This window comes from Zea mays, chromosome 4 (assembly GCF_902167145.1).
Source record: "Zea mays cultivar B73 chromosome 4, Zm-B73-REFERENCE-NAM-5.0, whole genome shotgun sequence".
In the NCBI taxonomy this organism is placed as follows: domain Eukaryota; kingdom Viridiplantae; phylum Streptophyta; class Magnoliopsida; order Poales; family Poaceae; genus Zea; species Zea mays.
The window spans coordinates 131096306-131117048 of record NC_050099.1 but is presented as its reverse complement, the minus strand read 5'-3'; the positions used below and the strand labels follow the sequence as shown (position 1 = coordinate 131117048).

Genomic DNA, 20743 nt, shown 5'->3' with positions numbered 1-20743 from the left:
TAGAGTACCAGTAGTCCCAGCGTGGGTTTATCTTGGACGTTTGGTTTACCCCATATGGGTACTGGGACCGGGAGCGGCGAGCGTTCCTGAAGGCACAGCACCCGCATGAGCAGATGCAGACGAGAGCGGCGAGCACGACGACGTCGAGCACAAAGATCTTGTGCCAGTCCTGGCGCACCTGCTCCATCACGCTGGCCCTGCACGAGTCGCACCGGTAGCAGAGGATGTCCGGGGCGTTTCACCGGTAGCAGTCCTCGTCCTGCGCCCCGACTGGCATGCCTCCGCTGTACTGGCACGCCGTCGGCGGCTTGCAGCAGCCGGACTGCTCGTACGGCCGCCGGTCCTTCTGCTTCTCCTCCTTCTCCTGCTCGCGCTCATCCTCCGACGAGCCCTCGCCGCTGCGGTCGTCGGCCTCGTGCCTGCTCCGCTCTTGCCGCTTCTCCCGCTCCTCCTCCCTGCACTGCTCCAGGCACCGGGGGCGCTGGTGCCAGGGCCGGTCCTCGCACCGCCGCACGTCGTGTGAGGGGGAGCAGGGGAAGGGGATGAGGTGCAGGGAGGAGCGGAGCGTGCGGCGGCGGCGGCTCCCCACGGCGTCGCTGCCCAGAAGGGGGAGAGGAAGCGTCGTATCAGGGGGGAAAGGGGATGAGGCGCTAGTTCTGGAAGCGTCGCGGAGGTCAGTTCCGTCCGTGGAGCTTTGAGCGGAGAGCTTTGCGAGCCAGAGGAGACATCAACCGGTGATTGACGATCGGACGGTTCAAAAAAAATTTGACGACGTGGATGGCCTCATCATTGCCGTTTCTGTTCAGCTTTAATATATAGGAAATGCCAGAGCTGGACAAGTTTGTGGTGGTCTTCATTGATGATATCTTGGTCTATTCAAAGAATGAAGACGAGCATACTGAGCATTTGCACATCGTACTTCAGCGACTGCGGGATCATCACTTATATGCTAAATTGTCCAAATATGATTTATGGCTAAGGGAGATTAAATTCTTGGGTCACACCATTTCTCAGGATGGGATATCAGTTGATCCTGAGAAAGTGCAAGAGGTGATGGATTGGAAGCCTCCTACCACCGTGCGACAGATTCGGAGTTTTCTAGGCTTGGCAGGATATTATCGGCGATTTATTCTGGATTTCTCGAGGATTGCGAAGCCAATGACAGAATTGTTGAAGAAAGGAGTAAATTTTGAATGGAGTCAGAAGTGTGAGGATGCCTTTCATGCATTAAGGCAGCATCTGACAACATCACTCGTGCTAGCACAACCTGACAACACCAGTATTGTGATGCTTCGGGCACTGGATTCGGTTGTGTTCTGATGCAAGACAACAGAATTATTGCCTACGCATCACGAGCACTCAGGCCTCATGAGCAGAACTACCCCACACATGATCTGGAGTTAGCAGCAGTGGTTCATGCTCTAAAGATATGGAGGTATTATCTAATGGGAGCTCATTGTAACATCTATACTGACCACAAGAGTCTCAAGTATATTTTCACCCAGGCTGATCTTAATATGAGGCAGAGAGGTGGTTGGAATTGATCAAGGACTATTGTGTCGGATAGAGGAGCACTGTTTGTGGCACGTTTTTGGGAGCAGCTACAAAAGTCACTTGGAACAATCGTGATTAGAAGCTCAGCATACCATCCTCAAACAGATGGTCAGACAGAAAGAGTAAATCAGACTCTGGAGGACATGTTGAGGGCATGTGTGTTACACTATGGTAAGAATTGGGATAAGTGCCTTTCTCTGGCGGAATTCTCTTATAATAACAGCTACCAGTCCAGCCTAAAGATGGCACCTTTCGAGGCCTTGTATGGGAGAAGGTGTAGAACCCTGCTAAATTGGTCACAAGCTGGAGAAAGGGAAGTGTTTGGACTGACCTGGTACTTGGAGCTGAGGACAAAGTCAGGGTTATTAAGAAGAACTTGGAAGCTGCCCAGGCCAGGCAGAAGAGCTATCATGATAAAAGAAGGAAGCCTCTACAATTCAAAGTGGGAGATCATGTATATCTTAAGGTGTCACCCTCCAAAGGTGTTCAGAAATTTGGGATCAAGGGCAAGTTAGCTCCTCGCTATATTGCGCCCTATGAGATCAAGGAGACTTGTGGGCCTGTAGCATACCAGTTGAAGTTGCCATCTCAGATGTCAGCAATTCATGATGTATTCCATGTGTCTCAGCTAAGGAAGTGTGTCTGCTTACCCACGGAAGTACTACCTGAACCAGAATTGGAGATAGAACCGGACTTGTCATATCAAGAACACCCTGTTAAGGTATTGGACCAAAAGGAGAGATTCACTCAAGCAAGGTCAATTAGAATATATAAAATTCAGTGGAGCAACCATTCAGAAGAAGAGGCTACGTGGGAAACTGAGGATTTTCTGCGCTCTCATTTCCCCGATTTTCTGCCTAAAGGAATCAATACGTAACCCAAAACACCCACCCCACCTGCCCTTTGAATCTAAATATAAGAGAAACATAGTTTATAAGAGTAGAGTAAGTTGTGAAAATAAATCTAGAAGGACTTCCTTCTGAAGTTGCAAAGAGAATGACATTCGAAGAGCGGTTAACTAAAGAATCTTGATCGAAAGGAACCACAACACACTAAGACACACCTTCTTGGTACACCACTAGGGGATCCCTACCATATCTCAGGACGAGATTCCTTTAAGGGGAGGGCTATAACATCCCAGGTGTTACCCAAAGCCCTAGCCAAAGGAGCACACTTGTGTCCTACTCACCCTATATGCTAGATTAGAAAGTAAAGGCACTAAAAGCCTAGAAGCATGGTTAAGCCAAGTATTGATAATCAAAAGAAAGGAACCCTAGCTTTCATACAATTCTCACTCATGAACAAGGTTCAAAACCCTAATTCCCCTCTTAAAGCCATTAAACCCTAAGCATGGGATTAAAGGGGAAAGAGTGGGCAAATGGCCAAATCCCAAAAGGGAACCTTTACCAAAGATGCAGTATATTACTAAATCTACAAAATGTATTAAGAGAGATATTACAAAAAGGCCCAACAAAAAACCCCAAAACAATTCACCAAGTGGGGAGCACATTAGAGCCATTCAAAATTCTCTAAGTCCCCCCAAAACCACCCCTAGCCCAAAGATCAAATGTGTTCGCCCTTGTGCTGGCGTCAAAACCACTTGGACCAAATAGCAAAAAGTGGCCAAATTACCCAAGGCACATCCCTGAGAAATGTGATATCAAACCAAGGTCGTTTGGCATGGTTTGACATCAGTTTTGTCGCTGGTGAACAGTGCAGACAGACAAGACTTGGCGCCCACATATCTCACAAGCTAGGGAAGATCTTCCATTAGAACTTACACAAACTAGCTAGCCCTAGGTGCCAGGAAGAGATCTTGCACAAGACATTTGGTGAGATTCGCATGCTTTGGAGCTTTGCAGGCGCAAGAACTCGGGCAGATGAACACGGCCACATGTTCGACGCGCCCTGGCGTGCCAGAGCACGCCCTCGGCGCTCCGCCCACACTCGCAGCTCCACGTCGTGCCAACCCCGCGTCCACGCCCGCGCCCGCAGCTATAAAGGCCACTCCAGCCTCAACCGTACACCCCCGCGCGTCCCTGACGCAACCCGAGCTCAAGTTCACCGACGTTTGCCCAGAGAGCGGCGTGCTAGCGGCCGCGTGAGCCACGACAACCGTAGACCGGCCAAACCAGCCACTCCCCGTCGCGTCCGACCCTCGGGTTAGCTTCTACGGACCTCATTGAAGCTCCCCGAGCCGGGATTGAACTCTACCTCACCGGAGACGCCGGATCGATGTCGCTGGACTTCAACCGACCACCTTCGCACGTAGACCGAGCTCCACGATAAGCCATTCGTCGATTCCTTGCACCTGTAGCATCCTTAGCATCCCGAGAAGCTCCATGTGCCATTTTATTGAGCCCTACCGCCGTGAGCAGGCCGGAGCACACACCGCCGTCGAGCTCGACCGCCTGCGCTCGCGATCAGACCTATTCTGGCCATCACCGTCGACAACCCGCACCTCGATGTGACTGCCAGGACCTCCCGGACCTCACCCAACCCTTCACCGGACCTCCCTCGCCGCCGGTAAGCCGCACCGTCCTTTTTTCTCTCCACATTTACCATTACAAGGGGGAAGGCGCCTGGGTTAAAAGAAGGAGAAGCCAGGGGGATTTTGCGAAGTCAGTGACTCAGAGAAATAGTTCCGCAGGGGTACGGTTTAAAGGATTAGTTAAGGGAAACCCTAGGGGCCTCGGTGCAAACTGGTTTCCATTAAACCTTTTAAACTTTATTCTTTTAAATGTATACATAACTTGCAAAATTCATAACTCCAACTCTATCTAGTCAAATTTGGTCAAACTAATTTTGCTAGGTTCTAAATAATATGAACTACTTAGGAAAAATACCAAACACCCTAAGTACTGCACGAATTTTTAAAGTTTTGATTTAAATAAGTATACTGCCCAAAACCAAATAAATAGAGGATAAATAGAAATACTTTTGGACTAAGGGTAAGAAAAATCAGAGGAATGCCCAGCTACTAACTACCCTATTTAAAAATGTTGAACTCCCCAGGATACTAGATTAAGAAGAGATTAACCCTAAAAACTTGTTTTAGTTCAAACATTAAAAAATGAAAAAGGGAGTTTAAAATAAGAACCAGAGGGCAACCACATTTTTCTAGCTTACTTGAGTAACATAGTTCACTAGAAAATTTTGTTGAAATCTCTGTTAGTACAAAAGAAATGCACCACATTTTATTCATAAAAATAGAAAGAACTTAGAAAAATCCTAGAAAAATAACCCTAAGGATAAACCACCCCAAATCCTTGAGATAACTAATAATATTCTAGTATAGATCTAGGAAAAATATAAGTTCTGTTGTTTGATATTTTCAAATAACAAGTTAGTTGCAAGTACATTTTTGACATTAAACTTTAGAAAATCACATCTAAATAACCATTAGGTCACTTTCTGTGATTTTAGGCACAGAGACCTATTATCACCCATGAATCTTGGCAAAAATAAATTTTAGTCCAGAAACCTCACCTAAATCAGAGCTATAGTTCAAAGTGCCCTTTTACCCTCATTTTTGTCATTTTTGCCCAAGGATTATCTAAATTAATTCTAACCTCAAAATTTTAGAATAGACGACAAAGATCAATGTTTACCCACTGTAATTTTTGTAACATTTTTGGAAAAATTTAAATTGCCATGGTAGTTCAAAGTACTCAATAATAAGCATAATAGAAAGAAAAAGGGGAATTGTGGAAGAAATTAATAATGTACAACTAAATCCTCCTAAGAGTCCCATAAAACAAAAAGGAGGTGATTGAAAGTTTTAAGTTCATTCAAGACCCTAAGATGAGTGTATGAAACCCTTAACACACCATCCGACAAAGAAAACCCTAGTGTACCCACTTTTTAATACTGTTTCACCATATGTAGCATTTACAAATTGCCATATCATTAATATGCATATATCTTATTCATTGCATTCGATAGATTGTAATCTCGCTGATGGAGAGTACATCCTCGTTCCGGAGCAAGGAGTTGCTCAGGAGGTAGTCCAGGAGCCAGCACCAGAGTCTGCCATCGAGGATCTGTCTGCCCCAGCTTTGGAAGGCAAGCCCCGGTTTTATGCATAACCATTATATATGCTATTTTACTGCACTTAATGTTTGTAGGTTTGTACTGTGCATTAAGTGTAGGAGTTGACTGAAAACCCTATTTGCATGAACTCAGGATTTCCCTTTGAGATCGAGTAGCTGCTTTGCTAATTAGGCATCTCAGTAGAAGTCGAGTGATTTTCTAGCACTCGCGCGAGGTCAAGAATTGATTGTATCCATTTTTATATTAGAATAATGATGGTCTGTGGCCAACGATCCATGGGGATGCATTGTCTACGAGATGAGAAATTGGAATAACGATTAACGTGTGGATACCTGTGTCAAGCATTTGAACGTACTAAGCACATGCCGAGGAATATGGTAAATCGGTAAGCCTAGTACCTGAGTGAACCTGGCAACAGACTTTATCCCTCATGCGACCTGAGACGTGGTCTCCCATTCCAGTTATGGTGAGTACAAGTGCGGTCATTGCACGACGGTAGTCGGGGTCAGTGAGGCATTGTACGCCAAGGCGGTGATCCCAGTTCTGTTGACGGGGAATCGATGGGGACGGTTGATATGTGTGGGGACGGAGTGTCTCGCCACGTCGTGTGTTTAGGTTTACCTTGCAAGGTTTAAAAACTCGATTCAAATCGTTTGCTTCTCGCAGCTAATGAGACTGCTTGATCCATTGTACCGCATTGAGTAATAAGTGGAAATGAGTTGATTGGCAAAAGATGTTGATGGTTAAAATGCTTGATACCATGTATGATTAGCAAGGTACACATCTAGTCTTAAGACAATCACACTAAACCTTGAAAAGCTAAAACTTGATTTTAGACTCAGCTAGTGCTTTTGGCAAATCAAACCCCTCAGCCAAACAGCTGCATGTCTAGAGGTAGAGGAGTAGAGTCCTCACACCGGGTAAGTCTAGCTGAGTATTAGTATACTCAACCTTGCTTGTGGCATAATTTTTTACAGGTTCTCTGGAGGATATGGTTGCTGGAGTGACATGGCCGTCCACCTTGCCCACCGGGTTGGACAATCGAGTGGGACCCTACCTTAGCAGGAGAGGAGCAGGAGGAGTGATGTGCCAGGCTTCCCCATCCTCTTATTTACCGTTAGTTAATTTCCGCTGCATTCCGAACAATGATTATCACTTTTGCAAAACTCTGATGATGTTGTAATAACCTTAAGCACTTCTTTAATGAATGGTTTTATGCTTTATTGTATTTGCTTTGTGCCTCACCATCGAGTGAGTACGTGGTACTTGATCCTGTTAGTGGCCTTGTCGAACTAGATCCGAGGGACTGGCGTTCTATTCCTATTTAAGTGTGGTCTAGCCTCGAAGGTGGGACTTAGGCACTTAAGTTGGAATAATTCGAGCGGTTCCGCCACACTAATCTCTTCTATCGGTATCATGAATCTTGTTTAAGTAGGCCACATTAGATTAGATCACATTAGACTCTATAATCCTATTTTAAGAGTACCATTTAGTTAAGCATATCAAGTTGACTTTATATTTATGAAATTCTAGTATTTTTTTATATAAGTGGAACTTCCAATTAGTATATTTTTATACACCTAAAATTTTCATGCCATTAGTAGGTGTGGCATGGAAAACAAGGGTACATCAGGTTTTAGCTATTAGGTGAGTGTAGAGAAGATTTGGGGGTAAGTTAGGTAAGGGAGTCTTTTATTCCGGATGGTGGATCTTGATTCATCTGAATATCTATTTCTACTCATATCCTTCATTGTCGAGATTAACCCTCTTCTTAGGTCTTATTTAGGGACCATTGGTCGTGGTGTTAGATGTCATTATCTGAGTTGGGGTAACAGTTGCGGGTACATGGGGTAGGTAGGTTAAACAGACTTTTACTTTTATTTTGGGATAAATGGGTTAGGCAACCTACAACATAGGCTAGGTCGTGATTTCACGGACGAGTTGGTCTAAGACACCAATTTAGTTTTAAAACCCATTTATAGGAATATGGTCTAATCTATGTTACCAGTATTACCTAACTTGTCTAAGTAACTCCCTTTAGATTAGATCATATTAGACTAGGTAGGGTCTAGATTAAATTGGATATAACTAGATTAGACTAGTTTAAGTTAGATAGATCTACCACGGTAGAATAAATATTATTAGGATATACTAGAATCTTTTCAGATATAATGGATTATATGGTGTAGGTAAGTTAGAATCTCTGTTAGGTTAAAACAGAGGGGTTATGCAACCATCAGATGGTTAAGGTAGTTGCATGAGGCCGAGTTGGTCTGTCATTCTTAATTTAGTGTAGAATGAATTAAGTTAAAACATATTTTATAGGAGTAGAATCTCAGTTATTTCATCAGTATTGATAGTCGCCTAGAGGGGGGGTGAATAGGGCGAAACTGAAATTTACAAATATAAACACAACTACAAGCCGGGTTAGCGTTAGAAATAAAACCGAGTCCACGAGAGGGTGTAAAACAAATCGCAAGCGAGTAAAGCGGTGAGACACAAGGATTTGTTTTACCGAGGTTCGGTTCTCGCAAACCTACTCCCCGTTGAGGAGGCCACAAAGGCCGGGTCTTTTTCAACCCTTTCCCTCTCTCAAACGGTCCCTCGGACCGAGTGAGCTTCTCTTCTCAAATCACTTGGGAATCAAACTTCCCGCAAGGACCACCACACAATTGGTGTCTCTTGCCTCAATTACACGTGAGTGTTTGATCACAAGAAAGAATGCCAAAGAAAAGAAGCGATCCAAGCGCAAGAGCTCAAATGAACACTACAAATCACTCTCTTTAGTCACTTAGGCTTTGTGTGGAGTTGGGAGAGGATTTGATCTCTTTTGGTGTGCTTTGCAATGAATGCTAGCTCTTGTATAGTGGTTGGAAGCTGGAAAACTTGGATGCCATGAATGGTGGGGTGGTTGGGGTATTTATAGCCCCAACCACCAAACATGACCGTTGGTGAAGGCTGTCTGTCGTATGGTGCACCGCACAGTCCGGTGCACACCGGACATGTCCGGTGCGCCAGCCACATCACCAATGCCGTTGGAATTTGACCGTTGGAGTTCTGACTTTTGGGCCCGCCTGGATGTCCGGTGCACACCGGACATGTGCTGTTCAATGTCCGGTGTGCCAGTATGGGCGTGCCTGACTTCTGCGCGCTTCTGGCGCGCATTGAATGCGCCTGCAGGTGGCCGTTGGCGCGAAGTAGCCGTTGCTCCACAGTCGCACCGGACAGTCCGGTGTACACCAGACATGTCCGGTGAATTATAGCGGAGCAGCCGTTCTGAATTCCCGAGGCTGCCGAGTTCCGGAGCCGCGACTTTTTGGAGCACCGGACACTGTCCGGTGTACACCGGACAGTCCGGTGTACACCGGACAGTCCGGTGAATTTTAGCGCGCCGGCTCTGAGACTTTCCCGAGGATGAGGAGTTCTGGGCGATGTCTCCTGGTGCACCGGACACTGTCCGGTGCACCACCGGACAGTCCGGTGCGCCAGACCAGGGCACACTTCGGTATGCTTTTAGCTCTTTACTTGGAACCCAACAATGGTCTTTTTAATTGGCTTGTTGTGAACCTTTGGCACTTGTATAACTTATACACTAGAGCAAACTAGTTAGTCTAATTATTTGTGTTGGGCAATTCAACCACCAAAATTATTTAGGAACTAGGTGTAAGCCTAATTCCCTTTCAATCTCCCCCTTTTTGGTGATTGATGCCAACACAAACCAAAGCAAATATAGAAGTGCATAATTGAACTAGTTTGCATAATGTAAGTGCAAAGGTTGCTTGGAATTGAGCCAATATAAATACTTACAAGATTTGCATGGATCGTTCCTTTGTTTTTAACATTTTGGACCACGCTTGCACCACATGTTTTGTTTTTGCAAACTATTTTGTCAAAGGTAAATGAATACGATTTTATGAAGCATATTCAAGATTTGAAATTTTCTCCCCCTGTTTCAAATGCTTTTCCTTTGACTAAACAAAACTCCCCCTAAATGAGATCCACCTCTTAGTGTTCAAGAGGGTTTTGATATATCATTTTGAAATACTACTTTCTCCTTCTTTTGAACACAAGAGGATACTAATTGAAAATACTCTTTGAAAAACTAAGTTTTTGAAATTGGTGGTATTGGTGGTGCGGTCCTTTTTGCTTTGGGCTCATACTTTCTCCCCCTTTGGCATGAATCGCCAAAAACGGAATCATTAGAGCCCTCATTAGAACTTTCTCCCCCTTTGGACATAAATAAATAAGTGAAGATTATACCAAAGGTGGAGTCCTTTGTCTTCGTGCTCATGGTTTCTCCCCCAAAAATGGAGAGTTGCTTGGAGTGATGGCGAAGAATGAGTTACGGAGTGGAAGCCTTTGTCTTTGCCGAAGACTCCAATTCCCTTTTAATACACCTATGACTTGGTTTTAAATAGACTTGAAAACACATTAGTCATAGCATATGAAAGAGACATGATCAAAGGTATATAAATGAGCTATGTGTGCAAATCAACAAAAGAAGTTCCTAGAATCAAGAATATTTAGCTCATGACTAAGTTTGTTAAAAGTTTGTTCATCAAGTGGCTTGGTAAAGATATCGGCTAATTGATCTTTAGAATTAATGTAAGAAATCTTGATATCTCCCTTTTGTTGGTGATCCCTTAAAAAGTGGTACCGAATGGCTATGTGTTTAGTGCGGCTATGCTCGACGGGATTATCCGCCATCTTAATTGCACTCTCATTATCACATAGCAAAGGGACTTTGGTTAATTTGTAACCGTAGTCCCGCAGGGTTTGCCTCATCCAAAGCAATTGCGCGCAACAATGGCCTGCGGCAATGTACTCAGCTTCGGCGGTGGAAAGAGCGACCGAATTTTGCTTCTTTGAAGCCCAAGACACCAAGGATCTTCCCAAGAACTGGCAAGTCCCCGATGTGCTCTTCCTATTGATTTTACACCCTACCCAATCGACATCCGAATAACCAATCAAATCAAATGTGGATCCCCTAGGATACCAAAACCCAAACTTAGGAGTGTAAGCCAAATATCTCAAGATTCGTTTTACGGCCGTAAGGTGAGCTTCCTTAGGGTCGGCTTGGAATCTTGCACACATGCATACGGAAAGCATAATATCCGGTCGAGATGCACATAAATAGAGTAAAGAACCTATCATCGACCGGTATACCTTTTGATCCACGGACTTACCTCCCGTGTCGAGGTCGAGATGCCCATTAGTTCCCATGGGTGTCTTGATGGGCTTGGCATCCTTCATCCCAAACATGTTTAGAATGTCTTGAGTATACTTCGTTTGGCTAATGAAGGTGCCCTCTTGAAGTTGCTTCACTTGAAATCCTAAGAAGTACTTCAACTCCCCCATCATAGACATCTCGAACTTTTGTGTCATGATCCTACTAAATTCTTCACATGTAGACTCGTTAGTAGACCCAAATATAATATCATCAACATAAATTTGGCATACGAACAAGTCATTCTCAAGAGTTTTAGTGAATAAAGTAGGATCGGCCTTTCCGACTTTGAAGCCATTAGTGATAAGGAAATCTCTAAGGCATTCATACCATGCTCTTGGGGCTTGCTTGAGCCCATAAAGCGCCTTAGAGAGCTTATAGACATGGTTAGGGTACTTACTGTCTTCAAAGCCGGGAGGTTGCTCAACATAGACCTCTTCCTTGATCGGTCCGTTGAGGAAGGCACTTTTCACGTCCATTTGATAAAGCTTAAAGCCATGGTAAGTAGCATAGGCCAATAATATGCGAATTGACTCAAGCCTAGCTACGGGTGCATAGGTTTCACCGAAATCCAAACCTTCGACTTGGGAGTATCCCTTGGCCACAAGTCGAGCTTTGTTCCTTGTCACCACACCATGCTCATCTTGCTTGTTGCGGAAGACCCATTTGGTTCCTACAACATTTTGATTAGGACGTGGAACTAAATGCCATACCTTATTCCTAGTGAAGTTGTTGAGCTCCTCTTGCATCGCCACCACCCAATCCGAATCTTGGAGTGCTTCCTCTACCCTGTGTGGCTCAATAGAGGAAACAAAAGAGTAATGCTCATAAAAATGTGCAACACGAGATCTAGTAGTTACCCCCTTATGAATGTCGCCGAGGATGGTGTCGATGGGGTGATCTCGTTGGATTGCTTGGTGGACTCTTGGGTGTGGCGGCCTTTGCTCTTCATCCTCCTTGTCTTCCTCATTTGCATCTTCCCCTTGATCATTGCCATCATCTTGAGATGGCTCATTTGCTTGATCTTCTACTTCATCAACTTGAGCTTCATCCTCATTTTGAGTCGGTGGAGATGCTTGCATGGAGGAGGATGGTTGATCTTGTGTATTTGGAGGCTCTTCGGATTCCTTAGGACACACATCCCCAATGGTTATGTTCCTTAGCGCGATGCACGGAGCCTCTTCATCACCTATCTCATCAAGATCAACTTGCTCTACTTGAGAGCCATTAGTCTCATCAAACACAACGTCACAAGAAACTTCAACTTGTCCAGAGGACTTGTTAAAGACTCTATATGCCCTTGTGTTTGAATCATATCCTAGTAAAAAGCCTTCTAAAGTCTTAGGAGCAAATTTAGATTTTCTACCTCTCTTAACAAGAATAAAGCATTTGCTACCAAAGACTCTAAAATATGAAATGTTGGGCTTTTTACCGGTTAGGAGTTCATATGATGTCTTCTTGAGGATTCGGTGAAGATATAACCGGTTGATGGCGTCGCAAGCGGTGTTGACCGCCTCGGCCCAAAACCGATCCGAAGTCTTGTACTCATCAAGCATGGTCCTTGCCATGTCCAATAGAGTTCGATTCTTCCTCTCCACTACACCATTTTGTTGTGGCGTGTAGGGAGAAGAGAACTCATGCTTGATGCCCTCCTCCTCAAGGAAACCTTCGATTTGAGAGTTCTTGAACTCCGTCCCGTTGTCGATTCTAATTTTCTTGATCCTTAAGCCGAACTCGTTTTGAGCTCGTCTCAAGAATCCCTTTAAGGTCTCTTGGGTTTGAGATTTTTCCTGCAAAAAGAACACCCAAGTGACGCGAGAATAATCATCCACTATTACAAGACAATACTTACTCCCGCCGATGCTTATGTAAGCAATCGGGCCGAATAGATCCATGTGAAGTAGCTCAAGCGGCCTGTCGGTCGTCATGATGTTCTTGTGTGGATGATGGGCACCAACTTGCTTTCCTGCTTGGCATGCGCTACAAATCCTGTCTTTCTCAAAATGAACATTTGTTAGTCCTAAAATGTGCTCTCCCTTTAGAAGCTTATGAAGATTCTTTATCTCAACATGGGCTAGTCGGCGGTGCCAGAGCCAACCCATGTTAGTCTTAGCAATTAAGCAAGTGTCGAGTTCAGCTCTATCAAAATCTACCAAGTATAGCTGACCCTCTAACACTCCCTTAAATGCTATTGAATCATCACTTCTTCTAAAGACAGTGACACCTACATCAGTGAATAGACAGTTGTAGCCCATTTTGCATAATTGAGATACGAAAAGCAAATTGTAATCTAATGATTCTACAAGAAAAACATTGGAAATAGAATGGTCAGGAGATATAGCAATTTTACCCAAACCCTTGACCAACCCTTGGTTTCCATCCCCGAATGTGATAGCTTGTTGGGGATCTTGGTTTTTCTCGTAGGAGGAGAACATCCTTTTCTCCCCTGTCATATGGTTTGTGCACCCGCTGTCGAGTATCCAACTTGAGCCCCCGGATGCATAAACCTACAAAACAATTTTAGTTCTTGACTTTAGGTACCCAAACGGTTTTGGGTCCTTTGGCATTAGAAACAAGAACTTTGGGTACCCAAACACAAGTCTTGGAGCCCTTGTGTTTGCCCCCAACAAATTTGGCAACTATTTTTCCGGATTTGTTAGTCAAAACATAAGATGCATCAAAAGTTTTAAATGAAAGATTATGTTCATTTGATGCACTAGGAGTTTTCTTCTTAGGCAACTTAACATGGGTTGGTTGCCTAGAGCTAGATGTCTCACCCTTATACATGAAAGCATGGTTAGGGCCAGAGTGAGACTTTCTAGAGTGAATCCTCCTAATTTTGCTCTCGGGATAACTGACAGGGTACAAAATGTAACCCTCGTTATCCTGAGCCATGGGAGCCTTGCCCTTTACAAAATTAGACAATCTTTTAGGAGGGGCATTAAGTTTGACATTGTCTCCCCTATGGAAGCCAATGCCATCCTTGATGCCAGGGCGTCTCCCACTATAGAGCATAATTCTAGCAAATTTAAATTTTTCATTTTCTAAGTTATGCTCGGCAATTTTAGCATCTAATTTTGCTATATGATCATTTTGTTGTTTAATTAAGGACATGTGATCATGAATAGCATTAATATCAACATCTCTACATTTAGTACAAATAGATACATGCTCAACAATAGATGTAGAGGGCTTGCAAGATTTTAATTCTACAACCTTAGCATGTAACATGTCATTCTTAGTTCTAAGGTCGGAAATAGTAGCATTGCAAACATCAAAATCTTTAGCCTTAGCAAGCAATTTTTCATTTTCAATTCTAAGGCTAGCAAGAGTAATGTTCAATTCTTCAATCCTAGCAAGTAAATCATCATCATTATTCCTAGAATTGGTAATTGAAACATTACAAACATGAGAATCAACCTTAGCTAACAAATTAACATTTTCATTTCTAAGGTTTTCTATTGTCTCATGGCAAGTGCTTAGCTCACTAGATAATTTTTCACATTTCTCAATTTCTAGAGCATAAGCATTTTTAACCTTAACATGTTTCTTATTTTCCTTAATTAGGAAGTCCTCTTGGGAATCCAAAAGGTCATCCTTTTCATGACTAGCACTAATCAACTCATTTAATTTTTCCTTTTGTTCCATGTTAAGGTTGGCAAAAAGGGTACGCAAATTATCTTCCTCATCACTAGCATTATCATCACTAGAGGACTCATATCTAGTGGAGGATTTAGTTTTAACCTTCTTCCTTTTGCCGTCCTTTGCCATGAGGCACTTGTGGCCGACGTTGGGGAAGAGAAGTCCCTTGGTGACGGCGATGTTGGCGGCGTCCTCGTCGGAGGAGGAGTCGCTAGAGCTTTCGTCGGAGTCCCACTCCCGACAAACATGGGCATCACCGCCCTTCTTGTAGTACCTCTTCTTCTCCTTTCTTCTCCCCTTCTTGTCGTCGCCCCTATCACTATCACTTGATAATGGACATTTAGCTATAAAGTGACCGGGCTTACCACACTTGTAGCAAAGCTTCTTGGAGCGGGACTTATAGTCTTTCCCCCTTCTTTGCTTGAGGATTTGGCGAAAGCTTTTGATGACAAGCGCCATTTCTTCGTTGTCGAGCTTGGAGGCGTCGATGGGTGTTCTACTTGATGTAGGCTCCTCCTTCTTTTCCTCCGTCGCCTTGAATGCGACGGGTTGAGCTTCGGACGTGGAGGGATCATCAAGCTCGTTGATCTTCCTCGAGCCTTCGATCATGCACTCAAAACTTACAAAATTCCCGATTACTTCCTCGGGAGTCATTATTGTATATCTAGGGTTGCCATGAATTAATTGAACTTGAGTAGGGTTAAGAAAAATAAGTGATCTTAAAATAACCTTAACCATTTCGTGGTCATCCCATTTCTTGCTCCCGAGGTTGCGCACTTGATTCACCAAGGTCTTGAGCCGGTTGTACATATTTTGTGGCTCCTCCCCTTTGCGAAGCCGGAACCGACCGAGCTCCCCCTCGATCGTCTCCCGCTTGGTGATCTTTGTGAGCTCATCTCCTTCGTGTGCGGTTTTGAGCACATCCCAAACCTCCTTGGCGCTCTTCAACCCTTGTACTTTGTTATACTCCTCTCTACTTAGAGAAGCGAGGAGTATTGTTGTTGCTTGAGAGTTGAAGTGCTCGATTTGGGCAACCTCGTCCTCATCATAATCTTCATCCCCTACGGATGGTACCTGTGCACCAAACTCAACAACATCCCATATACTTTTGTGGAGTGAGGTTAGATGAAATCGCATAAAATCACTCCACCTAGCATAATCTTCACCATCAAAAGTTGGTGGTTTGCCTAATGGGACGGAAAGTAAAAGTGTATGTTTAGAAATGCGAGGGTAGCGTAGGGGAATCTTACTATACTTCTTACGCTCTTGGCGTTTAGAAGTGACGGACGCCGCGTCGGAGCCGGAGGTGGACGTCGATGAAGAATCGGTCTCGTAGTAGACCACTTTCCTCATCCTCTTTTTCTTGTCCCCACTCCGTTGCGGCTTGTGGGAGGGAGACTTCTCCTTCTTCTCTTTGTGTGAAGAAGATTTCTTCTCCTTCCCTTTGGAGGAGTCCTTCTTCTTCTCCTTCCCTTTGGAGGAGTCTTTCTTCTCCTTCCTCTTGGTGCGGGACTCTTCCGATGAAGTGCTCCCGTGGCTTGTAGTGGGCTTTTCGCCGGTCTCCATCTCCTTCTTGGCGTGATCTCCCGACATCACTTCGAGCGGTTAGGCTCTAATGAAGCACCGGGCTTTGATACCAATTGATAGTCGCCTAGAGGGGGGGTGAATAGGGCGAAACTGAAATTTACAAATATAAACACAACTACAAGCCGGGTTAGCGTTAAAAATAAAACCGAGTCCACGAGAGGGTGTAAAACAAATCGCAAGCGAGTAAAGCGGTGAGACACAAGGATTTGTTTTACCGAGGTTCAGTTCTCGCAAACCTACTCCCCATTGAGGAGGCCACAAAGGCCGGGTCTTTTTCAACCCTTTCCCTCTCTCAAACGGTCCCTCGGACCGAGTGAGCTTCTCTTCTCAAATCACTTGGGAATCAAACTTCCGGCAAGAACCACCACACAATTGGTGTCTCTTGCCTCAATTACAAGTGAGTGTTTGATCACAAGAAAGAATGCCAAAGAAAAGAAGCGATCCAAGCTCAAGAGCTCAAATGAACACTACAAATCACTCTCTTTAGTCACTTAGGCTTTGTGTGGAGTTGGGAGAGGATTTGATCTCTTTTGGTGTGCTTTGCAATGAATGCTAGCTCTTGTATAGTGGTTGGAAGCTGGAAAACTTGGATGCCATGAATGGTGGGGTGGTTGGGGTATTTATAGTCCCAACCACCAAACATGACCGTTGGTGAAGGATGTCTGTCGTATGGTGCACCGGACAGTCCGGTGCACACCGGACATGTCCGGTGCGCCAGCCACGTCACCAATGTCGTTGGAATTTGACCGTTGGAGTTCTGACTTCTGGGCCCGCCTGGATGTCCGGTGCACACCGGACATGTGCTGTTCAATGTCCGGTGTGCCAGTATGGGCGTGCCTGACTTCTGCGCGATTCTGGCGCGCATTGAATGCGCCTGCAGGTGACCGTTGGCGCGAAGTAGCCGTTGCTCCACAGTCGCACCGGACAGTCCGGTGTACACCGGACATGTCCGGTGAATTATAGCAGAGCAGCCGTTCTGAATTCCCGAGGCTGCCGAGTTCCGGAGCCGCGACTTTTTGGAGCACCGGACACTGTCCGGTGTACACCGGACAGTCCGGTGAATTTTAGCGCGCCGGCTCTGAGATTTTCCCGAGGATGAGGAGTTCTGGGCGATGTCTCCTGGTGCACCAGACACTGTCCGGTGCGCCACCGGACAGTCCGGTGCGCCAGACCAGGGCACACTTCGGTATGCTTTTAGCTCTTTACTTAGAACCCAACAATGGTCTTTTTAATTGGCTTGTTGTGAACCTTTGGCACCTGTATAACTTATACACTAGAGCAAACTAGTTAGTCTAATTATTTGTGTTGGGCAATTCAACCACCAAAATTATTTAGGAACTAGGTGTAAGCCTAATTCCCTTTCAAGTATTAACTATCCTATTTAAGCAACTTACATTAGATTAGCTCAACCTAAGATTAGCCTTTGTTAGGTTAGATTAATCTATCACATTAGATCAGATCTAGGTTAGATTGGTATGACTAGCTCGGACTAGGTAAGATCTAATTAATTTGGGTTAGATCATGATCATGGTGGGATAAGTCAAGTGGTTTGGATAATATGATCCCTTCAAGATAAGATGAATCTATTAAGATAAAAGAGAATCTTTTAAGATAAGATGGATCTATTAAGCTAGATATATTTTTAATGGGGAATAATCTATGTGGGCTAGCTGTCTTATAACACATTTTTTTTGCCTATATGTATATGCAGATGTAATTATGGACATTACTCCACAACTCATCACACTCAATCAAAGATCCAAATCAGACATGTATCACAAGAACGAACATTTCAAGCATACAAATATTTACAAAAAAACTTTTGATTTTGTTCCTAAGAGTGGGTCTCCTAGTCCTAAAGGTCACTTTAGGCACAGGATTTCAAAGTGTGAAATTCACATTTGTCTTTAGAAAGAAAAGGTAAGAATAATTAGAGTAAAGCGGAAATAGATGAGAAAAGATTAAGAAAAGTTTAGAAAGGATCAAAGTAGCAAAGGTAACTAGATAATGGTTGTCCAGTTCTATCTAGGTTTCGTCCTACAGTCAACATTCCTCTGATACCACTTCTGTCACACCCGGGTTTTAGGGACCCGGGCGTGAACATAATCACCAGATGTGCTAGGACCAAGTCTCACACATATGATGAATCATGGTACAGAAATGAATGTTACAACTTTACTATATAATAGGAGTTATGTACCAAATAAATAAATAATTACACGATATGAAGACAACGATCCAGCAACCCAAAGTTGACTGGGAGACGACGGCCTAGACCTGTCACGAACACATTGCAGCATCCACCATGCGCCTCATCCTATGGTACCTATTCTTGACCTATGGGGGTGTGAGACAACAAGACTGAGCTCACATATGTTCATCGCTCAACAAGTTGTGGGCAATAATGTGCATGAACTCACCAAAGGTGAGAGTTCATGTGATGTGCAAGGCTGATCAATAATAGGGGTTAAAGCTGAGCATTGCTTTTAATAAGTTGGTCAAATTTTATTAGCAGTTACTAAATGTAAGTAAATACCAAACCATAATAATAATAGAACAAAATTAATAATAAATCTCATGCAATGCAAATGACAAATTGAATTTAGTTCCATAATTTAATCATGAGAGAGTCCTGAGATGCTCATGACCGTGAGCACGGCTAGTATACCAGTTTTACATTCTATAGAGGTTGTACCCTGTACCCACAAGTCGTGTATACCATGTCGCCAGGGTTTGCAAGGCCCTTAGACACTTCCAAGGTGAATGGCTAAGGATCCACTACGAGGCCTTTACAAAGTTCCACTAGCTTCAGAAAACCGTTATAGTTTCTAGGAAGAGCAATGCAGGAATCCCCCGTCTGACCGCCATCGTAGCAAAATCAACCTGGGAATCTCCCTACACGCCTACTCCCCTACTGCCCTTGCCCTTATCGGGTAAGGTAGTCCTCCACTAGCTTTCCTAGTTAGTCAGCCAAGGGCGTCCCATTCCACCCTTGTGGTGGCACGCGTTTCTCAAGTTAAGCTCCATGTTCCAATTAAAAATAATGATCTTGACATGAACATAAATAAAATAACAGTATAATTGGAACATGAAGATAATGTAATATTAAACCCAAAACCATATAGAGCAATAGCAAAAGTACCCAAATGATTCAGGGGTGAACAAGGTAAAAGATAAGCAGACTAGGGTGACCTATTGGGTCCCATCAAAATTAAACCTATGCATGGATAAATGATTATAAAGAACATTATTTGGTAAATAAAAGTGATCAAGGGCACAACTTGCCTGGGACTTGAGATTCCAGGTACCAAGATGATCTTCAGATCCTCGTGACCTCCCTACTAGTCGTAGCAATACAAACAAACATGGTATAGACAAAATTAACATCACACCAAACATAAGAACAAATTGCATAATAATAATCTATGGGTCGCTACGAGATCGTGGGTTCGAGAATTATCAAAATCGGAGTTACGGCTAAAAAAATATTGTTTTTGAAAGATCTATGTGATTAATTATGAAAACTATGTTTCTTTTATTAATAAAAATCATGTGAGAAAATATATTCCATGGAAATAACTATTTCAACTTTAACCTAAGTTATAACTTGATAGAAATCATATTTTAGTCAGATTATAATTATATAGAGATTAACTTTGATTAGAAAGATTAATCTACTAAACATAGGTTAAATAAATATCTAATTATAAAAGTATGGGATATGACACAAATAGTGTTGTTACTGAGTAGGAAATTTCATTACGAAGCTAACGCAACATGAACGGATCAAATCGGAGTTAAAATGTGCCAGATATAAGTTTTCTAAGCACTAGGATTAATTCTTATGTTGAAAAATCCATTTTCGAGATTAATTTATATAATTCCATAAACTGATGGACTACGGGTTCAAAATCTCTAAGTTCAAGGGCTAAACTGTAAATTCTAGGGACTTAAATTAAATCTTTTATAACTACACCAGGACGGCGGGTTGAATAAATGAAAATGCAGGGGTTCTTTAACAATATTCCATGGCCGAAGGGGAATGGGCTGACCATGGCCATTCGATCTTGATCCAGTAGCCTAGATTAGATCAGAATTCTTGTGAAACGGTATGCAATCCTCACCGTCAGATCTCGATCAGCGGCCCAGATTTTATGAAGGGCGATCTAATCCTACACGTACGCTACCAGATCTATGGTCCTGATTCCATCGACTGAGGAGGTATGCCTTGGTCTAATCTCGGTCGACCACGTATGGATCCACGGTCCGCGTCGCTTCTTCCTCCCCGAGGCCGGATGCAGCAGCGAAACGTGCAGCGCGCGACTACACCTCACCGGAGACACACAGCCACAAGCCCAACGATCAATCTACCCCCACGAAAACGCGCAAAATGAAATTCGTATACTCGTGAATTTGATAGAGGGTGCCTTACCGCCAATGGGGATGGCGAAGGTGCATGGCCATGGCGCGAGGCATGTCGACCGTGGGGTATGAGGCCAGGTCAGCAATTCACCCTCCCTCATGGTCTCCATCGAAGAACTCAAAGCGGCGGTAGCTCCTGTACGCGACGACGAGGACCCTGACCTGCCCCATGGCCATCTTCCCCGCATCGGTTGGCCCTGCCAGCAATGGTCCATGGTGTTGGCGGTCCTTCCATCCCAACAAATACAACGACCCTAT

General features: G+C 44.0%; 1 pseudogene; it reads right to left on the bottom strand.

Moving 5' to 3' along the window:
- Positions 1 to 238: 238 nt before the first annotated feature.
- Positions 239 to 20743, bottom strand: part of LOC109945807 (uncharacterized) — a 43334-nt pseudogene continuing 22829 nt past the window's right edge.